The sequence below is a fragment of the Lonchura striata genome, chromosome 1A, assembly GCF_050655825.1.
Source record: "Lonchura striata isolate lonStrDom1 chromosome 1A, ASM5065582v1, whole genome shotgun sequence".
NCBI lineage: Eukaryota > Metazoa > Chordata > Aves > Passeriformes > Estrildidae > Lonchura > Lonchura striata.
The window spans coordinates 689,311-699,509 of NC_140741.1; the positions used below are offsets into that span (position 1 = coordinate 689,311).

General features: G+C 59.7%; 1 long non-coding RNA gene and 1 pseudogene across 1 annotated transcript; both read left to right on the plus strand.

The window, feature by feature from the left end:
• Positions 1-652: 652 nt before the first annotated feature.
• LOC146763326 (uncharacterized) lies at positions 653-2,484 on the plus strand. Its single transcript, XR_014951990.1, has 2 exons — positions 653-966; positions 2,217-2,484. It is a non-coding gene; the product is annotated as an uncharacterized LOC146763326 (long non-coding RNA).
• Positions 2,485-6,026: 3,542 nt separating this feature from the next.
• LOC146763327 (uncharacterized) lies at positions 6,027-7,334 on the plus strand (annotated as a pseudogene).
• Positions 7,335-10,199: the final 2,865 nt, after the last annotated feature.

The following is a 10,199-nucleotide window of genomic DNA, read 5'->3' on the forward strand; positions in this document are numbered from 1 at the left end:
CCAGGGATCCGGGGGCAGCCACAGCTTCTGTGTGCAACCTGTGCTGAGGTGCCCTGAGGAAATGTGTGAGCCGGAGGGAGCCGGGGCCGGGCGGAGGGAGCCGAGCTGTGGGAGTGGGCGAATGGAGGCGGGAGCGGGCGGGACTAGGCGAGCGTGGGCGAAAGCGGCCGAAAGGGGCCGAGGAGGCGAGCGGAGCCGAGCTTTGCCGAGTTCAGCCGAGGCGAGCCGAGCTTTGCCGAAGAGGCGAATGGAGGCGAATGCGGCCGGAAATAGCCGAGCGTGGCCGAAAGTAGCCGAAGCTGGCCGAGGAGGCGAGTCCAGCCGAACGGAGCCGAGCTCTGCCGAGCGCAGCAGCCCGGGCGGGGCTGAGCCGGGGCGGAGCCGGGGCGCCGGGAGGATCCCCTCCTGTCCCTCTCTCTCCCGCTCCATGCTCCTGCCCGTGTTCAGTTACCTCTCTTTCCCCCGTTTCCGTGTCCCCCCCAAACCCGGCTCCTTCCTGTCCTGTCCTGTCCTGTCCCTGCCCCGCTGCTCCGTTCCATTCCCCCTCTCGGTGGTGTGAGATGAGATTTGAGCCCTTTCTGACACCCACGCGTGCTCTTTGTGTTGTCAAATCCCGCGTGTGAGCCAGAAGCTCTCCCTGCCTATTTTGCAGGTGGATGTGCCATTCAAAGCCCTGGAGGCAGGGCTGAGCACCGGCGAGCCGCGCGTGGCTGCTCTGCACAGGGGGCGTGGCAGGAAACACTCGCTGAGTGCCGGAGGAGCGAACGGGAGCCTTGGCCCTGCCATCCTCTGGGATCTGCGGGGACACTGCAAGCACTGGCAAAGAGCCGAGAGCCATGGGAGCAGCGCTGAGCGAGGCTGTGTCCCAGCCAAGGAGTTCCTCCTGTGTCCCTTAAGAGGATACCCCAGGGCTGGTTTTCTGCATCAAGACTTCTGATCAGACCATCTGTAGACCTCTGGCTTAATGTAAATATTTATTTATATGTTTGTCTCTGACAGCAAAGCACGTATCTCCTGACTTCCCTGCTATTCAGTATCTGCTGAACTGGCTGTGCATTTTTCCTAAGCTAAGGAAAACCCTCCCTCTGATTCTGTAATTTCCAAAGGAGCAGCATTGAGTCACTTATGTTTTTCTTGTCTCCATAACTTTAGCTTGACTCGTGCTCAAGGACAGGAATGACTCAAGAACTGTATGTGGTGAATTGTTAGTTTGGCAGGGGTTTTTGCAAATTCAGGGCTAAAATGTGATGTAAGAAAAGGCTTTTATTGCAGCAGTTAGATTTTTGCAGCATGGCAGATTTTCAAGCCTCTAAGTAAATCACTTCATTCAGATTTAAACTCTCTTGAAATATGCTTGATATGTTTTGGGGTTTTTTTCATTGTTATGCTACTTTTCGTTTTGGTTTGATTTGGCTTTCTTTTTTGCCTGGCGTGGGAAAATTTTACAGCTCTCACTTTTTTCTTCTCCAGTTGAGTATAGTGTTACCTTCTTAATTCAAAAACCATTTGCTGTATGGAAAAAGCACCTTGCCTTTGTGAAGGGCCAGGTGGGAACTGTTTTAATGGCCAGTGGCACAGCCCTGTAGCACACAATTCCCAGGAAGTGGGGAGCCCTCTGCCAGGCAGAGCCACCTGGCCAGGTTCCTGCGGGTGCTGCTGCTGTACCCGGCTGATGAGGTGAGAAGCAGCTTGGCTTTATTGCCAAAATAAAACTCACCCGTTTTCCTATGAATCCCAGCAAAGTGGTCCCAAAGGCTCTGTCACTCAGTCTCTGCTTCCATTGGTGTGGAGAGGCTGGATCCCAGTTATCACCCCAGCAGTGCCCCTGCCTCCCTTTTCCCCACTTTTCTGTTCCAGTCGTGCGAAATATTCAGGCTTTGTTTTCTTCCCCCTGCGGTTCACTGCAGATCCCAGAAAACCCACAGGAGGGAAGATCATTCCTTGTGCTTCCACCTCCAGGTGAGAGAGGAGATGGTCACATCCTAGGAGCCTGATTTTGGAATGTTTTCTGGAATTGGCCCAGTGGCTTTTACTTCTGGGGTTCCTGGAGTCTGTCCGTGGCAGGTCCAGCCCGTGCTTCAACTGAGAGCCCTCAGTCCGCAGGGAAATGAACCTTTGGGGAAGTTCTTACAGCTCTGCTTAGTGCTTTATGAATGGTGATGATTTTCTGGAAGTAGGCTGTCCATTCTGACCCTTTTTCTTCCCTCTCCCTGCAGACTGTACCTGCTGAGAGGCTGAGGTGAGACCAGGATCTGTAAAATCCCTGACTCTCCGTGTTTTCCCGAGGCTGAAGCCGTGTTTGCTGTCAGTGACGACAGGGTGGGAGATGCTAAACACTGAAAACTTTGGGGTTTTTCCCCTGAACTCCCCAAGACTCTCTGCAGCTGTGCCCTGTCTATCTCTTGAAAGAGTTTCTGGATTTACAAAGGTTTTTACATTCTGCAATATTTATCTATAACTCGATTAAAAAGAATCCTACTGTATCAATGTGGTGTTGATTACTTTGTTTGAGTCGGTTAATTAAAGCGAATTGTTGGTAAGGGGTTTGAGCATCCCTTAGTTGGAGCTGGCAGCTCTTATTTAATTTCTCTTCATTCCTTTAATTTCTTTCAATTATTTCTTAAGCCATTACTGCAATTAGGATGCACGGTAAGGACAAGAGCATTTCTGCCCTGCTGGATTGGGAAATCCGAGCCCAATTCCTTGGAGAGATTGAGGGGATGGGGATCTGTGCCTCAAGCTGGGTTTTGACAGTGGGAATTTGGTGAGGAAGGAAGAGGAGAGATCCCACGGAAAGTGGCTGAGGCCAGTTCCGCTGGCTTTGGGTGCTCCTACCCCCGAGAAAATCATCCTGGCTGAAGGGAGCTGGAAGAAGCCAGGGGGCTGCGCCGGGGGCTGTGCAGGGACCCCAAACCCTGGTCAGGGGCGCTGGGCAGTGCCAGCTGCAGAGGAACGCTGCAGAGGGGCTGCGCTGGAGCCCCTCAGCTTCCATGCAGAGATGCTGGCACTGCGGGGCTTTCGGGACACTGCCGAGAGGCTCCGCTGCCAGAGCCGGGGAGTTCTCCCGTTCTTTTCTGTCGTGCTGGGCACCTGGCAAGTCCTTCGAGCCCCGCAGGCTGCCAGTGCCAGCGGAGCAGCTGGAATCACAGACGGTCACACAGAAACCGGGCTGGGAGAGCAAATGAGCTCTTCCATGTTGTTTTTCACAACGCGTTTTGGATTTATACCAGAATCTCTTCTCTCCCCTCAGACCCCGTACCCCTGACTTTTGAGTTTTCTCACAGAAATGTCTCGGCCTGCACCGGGAAAAAGAAAATTCCCTGGCACGGCGGGGAGCGGCGGGGTTTGGGGGTGCTGGGGCGGCACGGGGGTCCCCGCGCCCCGGCCGGTCTCGGTCAGCCCCGGGAAATCGCCGCCGCCGCCGGCTCGGCCCCGGCGCCGCCCCGGTGCTCCGGCCCGAGAGAGACCCCGACCCGCCCGCCGGGGCAGAGGCGGCACCGCCGGGAGCCGAAGCGGCAGCCCCGGGCCCATCCCGGCGGGCCGGGAGCGATGGCCCCGCCTCCATCCCGGGCGGGCCGGAGCCTCAGGGGCGGGGCCGGGCCGGAGCCTCAGGGGCGGGGCCGGCGCTGGCTCAGGTGCGCGGGACCGCGGGGCACCTGCGTGGGGTGGGGCCGAGCTTATTTAAGTGCCGGGAATCGCTGCAGCCGCCATTTGCTCACTCGGAGCGCAGTGAGGGTGGTGGGTTCTGTGCGGGCTCCGCAGCTTCGCCCTTCTCTCCTTCCCCCCTTTACTCTTCCTTCCTCCTGCTCCCATTCCCCTTCTTTCCCTGCCTTTCCCCCGTTTTCCTCTCCTCCCCAAAGCCGACTGCTTTCGCTCCCCTTTTGTGCCCCCTTCTACTCTTCCTTCCTTCTGCTCCTATTCCCCTTCTTTGTCTTCCTCCTTTTCCTTCTCGTCCCATTTCGGCCTCCCCTCCCGTCCCACCATCTACCCTTCCTTCCTTCTCTCCATATTTCTGTTTTTTCTCCCCTAAACCCACTCTCCCTCCTCCCCCAAATGCGACCCCCCCACTCGTCCCTCACCTGTCCCTGCCCCGCTGCTCCGTTCCATTCCCTCTCTCTTCCCTCCTCTGTCCCGTCCCTCTTTCCCCCTGCCGGCCTTTCCCTTCCCCGCCCGCTTTCCTCGCAGCCCGACCTCCCTCCCCACCTTCCCGCATGCTCCGCTCTGCTCCCCTGTTCTCGTTCCCCATTCCCCTTTTCCTTCTTTCCTCGCAGCCGCGGGGCTCGGGGCGCCGCAGAATAAAGCCCAGAGGGCCGGAGCCGGCGCCCCCCGCCCTCGCTGGGGTCCCCACACGGGGCCGGAGCCGCTCTGCGGGTCCCCCCATTGCAGTCTAATACACGGCCCGACACTGCCGGGGTGCGGCTTTCCCGACATCACACTGGGGGTCGGGCTGGGGGTCGGGAGGGGGTCCTGGGGGGAGGAGGGTGGGGGGGTTAGGAAGGGCCCCCTCCGGAGGAGGGGGTCCCGGGGGGGGGGGGGGGCCAGGGTGGGCCCCCTCCGGAGGAGGGGGTCCGGGGGAGGGGGGCGGGGTGGAGGGGGGGGCCTTCCCCCCTCCAGCCCCGCCCCCTCTCCGGGACCCCCTTCTCCGGACCGGGACCCGGGGGGAGGAGTGGGGTGGGAGGGGGGTTGGGGGGGGGTGGGGGGGGTGGGGGGGGGTGGGTGGGGTGGGGTGGGGGGGGTGGGTGGGGGGGGGGGGGGCGCTGGAGGGGACCGCCGGTCGTGTGATTTTTTATTTCTGTTCACGGCGCAGAGTGACGTGACCCCCTCTGCTACCCCCCCCCCCCCCCGCCCCCCCCCCACCCCACCCCCCCTCCACCCCACCCCCCCCCGCCCCCCCCCACCCCCCCCCCACCCCACCCACCCCCCCACCCCCCCCACCCCCCCCCCCACTCCTCCCCCCGGGTCCCGGTCCGGAGAAGGGGGTCCCGGAGAGGGGGCGGGGCTGGAGGGGGGAAGGCCCCCCCTCCACCCCGCCCCCCTCCCCCGGACCCCCTCCTCCGGAGGGGGCCCACCCTGGCCCCCCCCACCCCCGGGACCCCCTCCTCCGGAGGGGGCCCTTCCTAACCCCCCCACCCTCCTCCCCCCAGGACCCCCTCCCGACCCCCAGCCCGACCCCCAGTGTGATGTCGGGAAAGCCGCACCCCGGCAGTGTCGGGCCGTGTATTAGACTGCAATGGGGGGACCCGCAGAGCGGCTCCGGCCCCGTGTGGGGACCCCAGCGAGGGCGGGGGGCGCCGGCTCCGGCCCTCTGGGCTTTATTCTGCGGCGCCCCGAGCCCCGCGGCTGCGAGGAAAGAAGGAAAAGGGGAATGGGGAACGAGAACAGGGGAGCAGAGCGGCAGTCGAGGGGAAGGGGACGAGGACAGGGGGCCGGTGGGGAGAGGTCGGGGTGTGCAGGGCAGCTGGGGAGGGGCCTGGGGGGAGAGCCGGGTGAAGGAAAAGAAAGATTGAAGGCAGCTTTGGGGAAGGAGGCGGAATGTGTGGAGGGGGAAAGGCATCACGGAAAGGCGGCAGGAGGAACCGGGAGCGCGTGGGGGGGAGCAGGGGGAGGGGGCACGGGGGAGCCCGGCTGGGGAGGGAAGGAACAGGGACACGATGGAGGGACAGGATAGTGTAGGGGTGAGTAGGGGAATAGAGAGGGAGGACAAGGAAAGGGGTGTAGGGGGGCCCGCCCGGGAGGGAGGGAGGGGAGGGCTAGGGGGGAGAGGGAGGGGGGGGGGTTTGGGGGGGGGGAGGGTGTAGGGGGTGGGGGAGGGGAGGAAAGGAGGGTAGATAGGAGAGGTACAGAGAAAAAGAAATACAAAAGAAAAGAAACGCGCAAGAAAAGCAAAAGAAACAGAGATATGGAGCCCGACCGGTCGTAACCTCCCGCTCCGAGCGCCCAGCACCAAATGGCTCCGCCGCGCTCGCCCCGCGGTTTAAATACCCGCGGCCCCGCCCCGCGCAGGCGCGCTGGGGCCCCGCGCACCTGTGCGCGCACCTGTGCTGGCCCCGCCCCCGGCCCCGCCCCCCGCCCGTAAATGGCGGCGGCTCCGCGCCCGCCCCGTGTTCTGTGTGGATGCTCGGACGGACTGCGGCGGGACCGGCGCTCGGAGCTCCGTGCGGGGATCGGATCGGGGCAGCTCCCGGCCTGCGCGGCGTCCGAGGCGCTCAGCTGACATCGGGATCGGGATTTGGGTCCTGGGCCCGCCGGTGTCTGCTGGGGGAGCCGGGCAGAGCCGCTCCTTCCTCGGCGGGCAGGGAGGGGGTGCCGGGGCCGGCGGATCGAGGCGGGATCGCGGCTGGGATCCGGACCGGCAGCGCCGCGGCCGGGAGGAGCCGCTCCGGGACGGGCGCCGCCGCTCCAGCTGCGGCCGGCCCGGGGCTCGGGTCCCGCCGGGGCTCGGGTCCCGTTCTCGCTGTGGCCGCGGGGAGCTGGGGCTGCGTCGGGGCCGGGACCCCATCGGCACCGCCGCTCCCGCAGCGCCGCCTCCGGCCCCGCGGGCGGACACGGAGCCGCCCCGCAGCCCCCGCGGGATGCCGAGCCCCCCCGCCCCGGTAGCCCCGTGGCCACCGCGCTCCCCTGCGAGCAGCAGCGCCCGCCTCCCCCGCCCCGTGTCCGCATCCCCGGGGGAGCCCCGCCGGACGAGCGGGGCTGCGGCGCCGCGGCCGGGAGCGGCCGCTCCGCCGGGGCCGCTGCTCCCGCTCCGGCTGTGCCCGGTGCGGGGCTGGAGGCGCCGGAGCCCCCGAAGGGCAGAGAGCACCTCCTGTCCTTGGCTCTGCGGGGCGGGAGCTGCCGTGCCCTGCCCGTGGCTCGCAGCGTGCCGAACGCACGTCCCGGCACGGGCACCGGCGCACGGGACAGCGCTGGCACGGACACGGCTGAAGGGCTGCCCGCGGCTCCTCGGCCAGGGGCTGCTCCCCACAGGCACGCAGGGATGCTTCAGCCCGGACAGCCGACAGGGACCCCAGGGAACGGCTGGCATTACCTGGGAATGGAGGCACGGGCCGTTTGCAGAGGGGCTCTGACGGCAATCCCTGTTGCCGACCTCCCCGAGCTCCCACACAGCTGCCAGGTATGTTCCAGCCACCCCAAATCTCCTCCCTCTTTTCCAGCCTGAGGCCATCATTCACCAGCAGCATTTCAGCCAAGGCAATCTTCCTTCACGGGTACTAAATGCCAAGCAAGAGCCTCGGAGATGCCTTGAAATCAGAGGTTCGAGTGCGATGATGTTCGGAGATTTCCAGGGAGCCAGCTGGAGGTGCAGAAGGGATGGAAAACTCTCACAGGTGGGTCCCACTGGAGGTGTGCTGCAGGCAGGGATGTGCATCCCTTTCCTGAGGAAAACGGACATGCCGAGGCTCTGAAAGGAGCTGAGCTTCTGCAGGAGAGATGTTCTGCCTCAGCACAGGCCGGGAGCACATCCAGCCACCGCCTTGTCCTGCTTTAAAACATTAACTGGAGCCTGAGCTCCGGGTGGGGAGGGAGCTGAGAGACGGAGGGGCAGGAGCAGGGATGGGAGATGAGGCTGCTGGAATGTCACCTGGAGCAGCTGAACATGTTCTGTCCCTGCAGGAGCCAAAGCAGATCCCTCCTGGCCAGGCTGGATGGGAGATGAGGCTGCTGGAATGTCATTGGAGCAGCCAGGAGCCAAAGCAGATCCCTCCTGGCCGGGCTGGATGGGAGATGAGGCTGCTGGAATGTCACCTGGAGCAGCCAGGAGCCAAAGCAGATCCCTCCTGGCTGGGCTGGATGGGAGATGAGGCTGCTGGAGTGTCATTGGAGCAGCCAGGAGCCAAAGCAGATCCCTCCTGGCCGGGCTGGATGGGAGATGAGGCTGCTGGAGTGTCATTGGAGCAGCCAGGAGCCAAAGCAGATCCCTCCTGGCCGGGCTGGATGGGAGATGAGGCTGCTGGAATGTCACCTGGAGCAGCCAGGAGCCAAAGCAGATCCCTCCTGGCCGGGCTGGATGGGAGATGAGGCTGCTGGAATGTCACCTGGAGCAGCCAGGAGCCAAAGCAGATCCCTCCTGGCCGGGCTGGATGGGAGATGAGGCTGCTGGAATGTCACCTGGAGCAGCCAGGAGCCAAAGCAGATCCCTCCTGGCCGGGCTGGATGGGAGATGAGGCTGCTGGAATGTCACCTGGAGCAGCCAGGAGCCAAAGCAGATCCCTCCTGGCCGGGCTGGATGGGAGATGAGGCTGCTGGAATGTCACCTGGAGCAGCCAGGAGCCAAAGCAGATCCCTCCTGGCCGGGCTGGAGGGCAGCTGCTGGATCTGCTGTGGGGGAAAACTCCCTGCCCCTGCCAGGAGCGCTGGCTCTGCTCTTCCTCCAGCTCCTGAGCAGTGTCAGGGCCACCGTGAGGGAGTTCAAACCCAAAAAATCCCCACAGCCCACGGAGTGAATGATCCCAGCAGAGAAACGCAGCATTGAAATAAAAATCTTACAGCTCTGTCAAAAAGGCTGTGACATCGCTGCAACGGGATTGCCAGGAACCTTCTGGTTTGCTCTCGGAATGCTCTTGGTTCTCTTTTGTGTATTTTTAGTCCCTCAGTGGACAGCTTGTAGAATTTATTCTGGGACTTAGAGGTTGAGCAGGGTTGGCTCAGGATTGACCTTCACCTCTGGTGCCGCTTTGCGCAAACACAACGTGGCCGGGCTGGGTGAACTCGTGACCTCAGCTTTCCCCTCCAAAATGTCCCTCGCTTATTTCCCTGGGGTGAGCTGGGATTTTGGCCCAGACTGTCACTCCTCACCTCCCCGTGCCCGCGCGGTGTCCATTGTGTTCCCCACGGTGCCCTGGGGACACCGGCGGGTCCCTTTGCCTTTCTCCTGCCCCTTTCCAGCCCGAGGCTCCTCTGCCCTCGTCCCACACACAGCACAGGGGCACCGAAGGGGAAAGGCTCCAGAAAACATTTCTGCGATTCCTCAGCAATTCTTTCAATTCCCCGGGGAGAGGAGCGTGAACTCACAGCCACCGAGGCCTGACGGGTTCCTGCAGCGAGAGCTCGGCGCGTGTCCGCAGAGGTGAGTGCGGCACCCGAAAGGAAAAAGCGCGGGAGACAAACGTGATTTCTTTTGCTTCAAAGTTATTGCAAGTTCTTAAAGCCCGACCAACTTTTGCTCTTGCTTTTGGTCGGGTGGAGCAGGAGCAGTGGGCAGAGGTGGTGCCATTGATGCGGACGTGCCCGATGCTTTCTGGGGCAGAAAAGGGAGATTAAGCTCGCCTTACGTCAAGCAGCTATTTAAAAAGATTTATAGCTCTTTAAACGTAGCGCCCTTTAATTACCATAATGTTTCTTCCACGATTTTAACTAATTCTCGGTGTATTTTATAAAACTTAAAATAACACCTCCTCCCCATAAAACAGACTCATCAAGCATTAGACAAAAATTCCTTGTGCCAGTCTCAGGCTTCCACATCTAACAGGAGACCCTCCCCGTAAGCAAACAAAAAAATCAAAATAACGTACCAAAACTAGTCCTTGCTAACATTAAAAATACAGCTCGACCGTATCCAAAAAACCCCCGATTTTATTTCTTCCAAATGCCAAATACTCTTCAAATTCTAAATCAAAAACTCTTAAAAAACAAAAACCATTTGTCCAAGCCCACAAAAAATATAAAACAATCCAATCGATATCCTACATTTAACAAAACCCACTACACAAATTAGTACCATTTGAAATGTAACATAAATAAAAATCTATGACTAAGAAACATATCTCCCAATAAATAAAACCACTCTGTAAAGATATAAGTAATAATCTCAACTCAACAAGCTAAAATTTCTCCAAAACCAAAAGACTTAAAAAACCTTCAATACTTATAAATAACAACATTCAATATGTTAAGTGTTAGTAAAATCAAACAAACTTAAATGTCAATGCATTTAAATAAATACATTAAGTTTCTTTTTATCTATTAAAATTAAGTTTATTATTCCTTACTATCAAAATTCATTCAGTCTAAATTTAAATGTTATGTAATATAACTTACCCTAAATTTTATTAAAAATCACTTCTCTAAACTATACAGTATATGGTTAATTTTATTTAAAAAAAATGAAACTACTCAAATTACAACAACTAAAAGAAAACACTAACAAACACCTATTCAGAAGTTAAAAAAATATAGTGTATTATGTCATCAATTTCATCAAA